This window comes from Brassica oleracea, chromosome C9 (assembly GCF_000695525.1).
Source record: "Brassica oleracea var. oleracea cultivar TO1000 chromosome C9, BOL, whole genome shotgun sequence".
NCBI classification, from domain to species: domain Eukaryota; kingdom Viridiplantae; phylum Streptophyta; class Magnoliopsida; order Brassicales; family Brassicaceae; genus Brassica; species Brassica oleracea.
This window is the reverse complement of record NC_027756.1, coordinates 51038239-51043969: the sequence shown is the minus strand read 5'-3', so window position 1 is coordinate 51043969 and position 5731 is coordinate 51038239. Positions and strand designations below refer to the sequence as shown.

At 36.4% G+C, this 5731-nt stretch overlaps 1 protein-coding gene across 1 annotated transcript in view; it reads right to left on the bottom strand.

The window, feature by feature from the left end:
* Window positions 1-5731, bottom strand: part of LOC106318713 (MADS-box protein FLOWERING LOCUS C-like) — a 28535-nt gene that overhangs the window by 18379 nt on the left and 4425 nt on the right. The gene's annotated exons all lie outside the window — the stretch shown is intronic.

Genomic DNA, 5731 nt, shown 5'->3' with positions numbered 1-5731 from the left:
TATATATATATATATATATATATATATGTAGATGCTTACATCAAATGCAATAGGTTTTAGCATTTAATGAATTGTATAAACAATATCAGTTGTGTGGATCGATATTCTATTCGCTTGTCACAACTATTATTGGTTTGTCCATAATCAAAAGCCTTAAAAGAGTTAATAAGGAAAAATTTTCTGTTGTTTCTTGTTCTCCCTTTTCAATTTAAATAAATTTTTATTTAATATATACACTTGCATGTTGTCAGAATGAAGAAGAGGGCTGGTCTTATTTTCTGGAGCTCCCGTAATTTTGTTACACGTGTGTGTTTTGGGAACCGGCCCCCGCTTTGAGGGTCGAGCTTTTCTATAACCCTGTCTAGAGCATTTTATCATTGACAATATTCACTCGCTTCTTTTTTAACTTTTTGGAATACTATAGTTTACTTACGCATCCATGGTCGATTTTCCCATCGTAACTATTATATAACATCAAATCTTCACCAAACTATGATCTAGAATCAGATCTCCATGAACTAAAAGTTGTAAACTTATTTCTCCCCGAATTAAAAGTTACAAACTTATTTCTTCATTAACCGATAATTCGAAACTTAATTAACCGTAAACCATGGTTTAGACTGATATATTATTAACCAAACAATTTTTAACCAATTAAATTTAATTAAACCAAATAAAGACCAATTTTAAATAGAAAACACTACCCAAAAACAGTCCAACCCTGTTTGTTTCTTCTTCACCCGACTCACATTTTTTTCAACCTCTCGTTGTTAGCCCCAATTGCAAAACTAAAGTTCGAAGATTTTTCTCAAATCTGTAATATGGGATTCACGACTCACGAACTATATCTTGTGCTCTTAATCTACCATTTTTTTTCTTCATGTTTGATCAATCATGTATTTCTTGAGTTCAGCAACGTGAAGTTTATCATCGTTTGTGTTGATGTGTCTATTACACGAGCTAATTCCATTTATAGATTGAATGGGTTTAGATTCAAAGGAAAAGAAAAAAAGTTCGAGTTATTGTTGAATCAAATTATTATTCTTGTTTTTTCTGGCTAAAGAAGAAGAAATTGAAAAAGAAAAAAAAACTTGAGTGGGGTGAAGAAGAAAAAAACCCGGTAGGATTGTCTCTCGGTCTGGTTTTTATTTTAAATTAGATTTATTTGGTTTAATTAATTTAATCGGTTAAAATTGTTAAGTTAATAATATACCGGCCCAAACCATGGTCTATGTGTAATTAAGTTTCAAATTATCGGTTAATGGAGAAATAAGTTTGTAACTTTCAATTTGGGGAGAAATAAGTTTACAACTTTTAGTTGATGGAGATTTGACACTAGGTCATAGTTTGGTGGGGATCTAATGCTATGATAGTTATTGTTGATACATGATTTAGCACTAAATCCCTTCCGCCGAAAGAATAAAAAAACCGGTTAACGACTACTTCGAGTTAAGCTTAAACGAGCCTAGGAGAGCTCATAACGCGACGTCGGCCAGCCCAAGGTTCTTTGGATAATTAATGAGTCAAAGATCAAGAGGATTCCACATATATCAGAGTCGATAGATATAAAGAATGAGTCATAGCTAAAATAAGGGGAGCACTTGCAACAAACCACCAACCATGTTACGAGCTTCTTGCAAAACATGATTCTCATATAAAATAGGCCTTGGGAGACGAGAAGAAGGGGACATCTGATAAACAAAAGAATGAAGGAAAGATTAAACGTCAAGAGAGACTTTTGGTCTCAGCAAGACCTCTTCATTCTCCACCTAACACGTGTTTGAATCATTATTCCCATGTAATGATTAAACGATTCTTCCATTTCCAATTATAAAACGAGAAAAAGAGATATTAGATTATTGATATCATATCACCAAGTCAAAGACGTCACGGCACTCTTGAACGAGAGGACGTCTCTGAAATCACCAACAACGAGATTGTATTGAACAAAGGATACGAGTTCTTATTCATTGACATCGATCTCTAGATATATTCATAAATCAGCCGCTGTAAGTCTTTCTATGACATATAAACGTACCTCTTCCGAGGTTAAAACTAACGACGCCCACCGAAGAACCAATGAACCCGACATCTCGTCCGAGACAGATTAAACCGACTTCTCATCCGAGACCAATGAAACCGACATCTCTCTCGAGATGATGATAATCGAACTACGTTATGACATGATCCCTTAACAGGTATGTATGCAGCTCGATTCTGAGTTCAGTCACGATCCTTCCTCCTCCCGGTATCTTTATGATATTCGACCTGCGAATATAGTCCATTTTCGCCGACTCATACCTGATTACATCGTTGTGTTCTGAGGATATCGTTGCCCATGTTATCTTCCCTAGTTTTACTTTCAAACACTATCAAATACTTAGTGTAGATTTTATGATATACATTTTGGCGCCGACTGTGGGGAAGAGAAACGAAAAAACATCGTTACTTGGAACCCGATCTAAGGCTTGTAAGCACGAAAATGGATCCAATTCATATGGTGTCCGGTACCGCAACAAACGAGCCGTTAAGCCTTTATGGCATTGATCTTGCTAGATCAGAAACAAGAAACAAAACATGAGATTCGAATCCGACCTCCGCCAGATCGAGTCTCTATTAGCGATATAAGTAATTCGACTTGTTAAATCCCACCGACGAAATTCTCAAACTGTAGCAGTCCTATGATGAGCTCAGACAATCCGACTTCCATAGTTCTGGTCCGGTGAATGAACAAAGACATAGAAAACAACTTCGACGCGCAGAAATCCTTTATTAATAAATGATCAGAAACAAAGAGAAATCTCAAAGAGAACGAATCACAATACCTCGAGAATACTCGGATTCTGCACAAAAAACCAAGTACTCCCGATTCCCAAGATCTCACTATGCTTATTTGAGATCGAGGTGACGGCAAGAAACAAGACCTCTCAGTATTCTTCAAAACGCGAGCTTCAAGCCCAAGACCAAAGAACACGTTCACAAACTTCCTTCCATTAAATATGACAAGAATTGCATAGGTCCACGAACTCCAAAGGGACAATTTCTTAACGATTCTCCGACGGACCCACTTGTAAGCAACAAGAGCAATCCATCTCGGCTATACACGAGATACCAAACTGTAGAGGAATCACCATTTTTGTGAAAAGGACATCTCTGTATTTGTTAAAACAAAAGAAGAGATCATGCTTTAATCACGATCACGAATAAACGATAACCCATCACGAATTCAAGACCGAGAGCACAAGGACTCTACGAGAAGAAGAGCACGAGCTCTTAAATCCATCAACAATATATTTTTTCTGATCTCTATTTTTTTTACCTTCAGTTTTGCGAACGTGATTTGGCTAGCGACGCGTGGTCTCACTGTAGACGAAGTTCTTGTCAACACACAACGCTTCTCACAATTTTTGGTTTTTTTTTTTGGGTGCAACTCACAATTCTTAGTTAACTGAAACTTTAAACAATGATGGAAGATAGACATGTTATAAATTTTATATAATCATATGTTTTTTTGTGAACTAACTTTGATAAACATCTTCTATCACTAACTTTTACCTACAGTAAGAGTCTTGTGAAAGCTCTCATACGAAAGCTTGGTAACATTATATAATTCTCTTGTAAGTAAAAATATGATGTACAAATGTAGGGGTGGGTGTTCGGATACCCATTCGGGTTCGGGTCGGGTATTTCGGATTTTCGGGTATTTCGATATAGGGATATAGAACCCGTTCAGGTATTTCTGTACATCGGATCGGGTTCAGATATTTTTAGTTCGGGTTCAGTTATTTTGGATCGGGTTTTGGATATTAAGATTCTAAAAGAAAAAAAAAATTCATTTTTAGGTTTCTTGTATTTAAAAGTATAGATTTCACTTAACTGATTTATTTTTATTTTTTATATATTGAATGATTAATAGATTTGGAGTAGCATCTCAAAAACGAATAGATATTAATTTGGCTATTTTTTTTAAACTTTGGATGTATTTTTTGTTAATACAAACAACAAAAAGTTTGATATACATTTTAAATGAATATCAAATCATTTTCTCCATAATTATAGATATACTATATGAGTTTGAAGTATCTGTAACATTAATATAAATATTTTAAATAAAATGAGAGATGTAAACTAGAAATATAAAGGTAAATATACATATGTTCGGTTATCTTTGGATATCCATTCGGGTTCGGATATCCAATCTCTCCTAACGTAATACCTGTTCGGGTATTTTGCTAGTTCGGTACAGATTTCGAGTCGGGTTTTTCGGGTCGGGTTCGGATGCGGCTTCGGGTATCGGGTAAAATGTCCACCCCTATACAAATAATTTTCTTCTTTACCAACAGTTTTTCCTTGTTAAATGGCTTACTTGAAAGAAAAAAATGTTTAATAGGAATTAAACATGAACCAAAGATACAAACAAAAAAGGAAGATGTTAGAAGAAGCAGGAGAAAAGAGCCAACATAGAAATAGAGATCAGTCTATCAAATCTGAAGTATGAATAATGTCAAACATCAGGCAAGGACGATGGAATTGTTTATAAATTTCTCTTCTTCATTAACATCACAACAGAAAATTAAAATTGCAAGTTTATTTTATATAGTTTCTTATATGTGTCTAGAGATTCAACTAGAGTATTACGGAAAAAAAAAATCAACATTTTGTTTTTGTTGCATGAACATAACGCGAGTCAAATGACTCAAATAGCTCGATAATCACCGTCGGAGAGGTAGTGTTTGTGGAGAGTGGCACAACCACAGAGTGGTTGGTCCCAGAAGAAGCCCATGGCGTTGGTGAAGTGGCGAGTAGAGGCGATACCGTTAGAACGTGTGAGGATTACAGTGGCAGTGTTGCGACTAGGATCAGGGAATTGGCAGTTGGATATAGGACTATTGACGAGCACCGCCAGACATTGCTGGTCCTGTCAGTCTCCTTTGAAGGCAACTCTGTATTTTCCTCGGCGTCCTGTCACCGCCTCACCGACAACCTCCGATTTCAATGTCACACTGTCTTTGCACACTATTTTCTCTTTTGCCCCTATTATTCAAACACTATTTTTCACTTTTGCCCCTAAAATGATAAGCAAACATAACTAAAACATAAAAAAAAATAGTTGTGGCTAAGGAGAAAAGAAACCCGTAGAAAATCTTCACTTGCTGCCCTAAATCCCGCGTTCGAAAGAACATACCAAAGTTGAAATTGACGTTGAAGAACCCAACCAATGGGTTTTGAGAACAGTTGAAAACCGTCTCTGAAAATGCATGGATCTCCCGACGTTGCAGTGACAGTGAAGTGCAGAGAAGTTGCCGGAGTAGGACCACACATAATTGTCGACGGTACAGCCTCTAGAGAAAAACAGTTAACAAAGTCAGGAGAAGGCATTGACAATGATTGCTTGGCCGGCAAGAGATGCAAAAATCCAAACATGGTGAACATCCACAAGATCGAGGCCGCCTTAGTAACTACATAGTTACAGGTGAACATTGACAACCTCTACGTTTCGAGCTACAGTTTTTTTTTTGGACAAGTATAGTTTGTTATTTTCAGGATTATTTTCACTAGTTATTAGTTTATCATTTCTTCTGTCTACGTGAAAAGAACGAAACATGGTGAACATCTACAAGATCAAGGCCGCCTTAGTAACTACATAGACAGACTGGTCAGGGACCGTATTGACTCACTCAGAAGCTCTGCAAATGGCAGGGTTGTTTCACACTTGCAAGGTTGGTTTGGA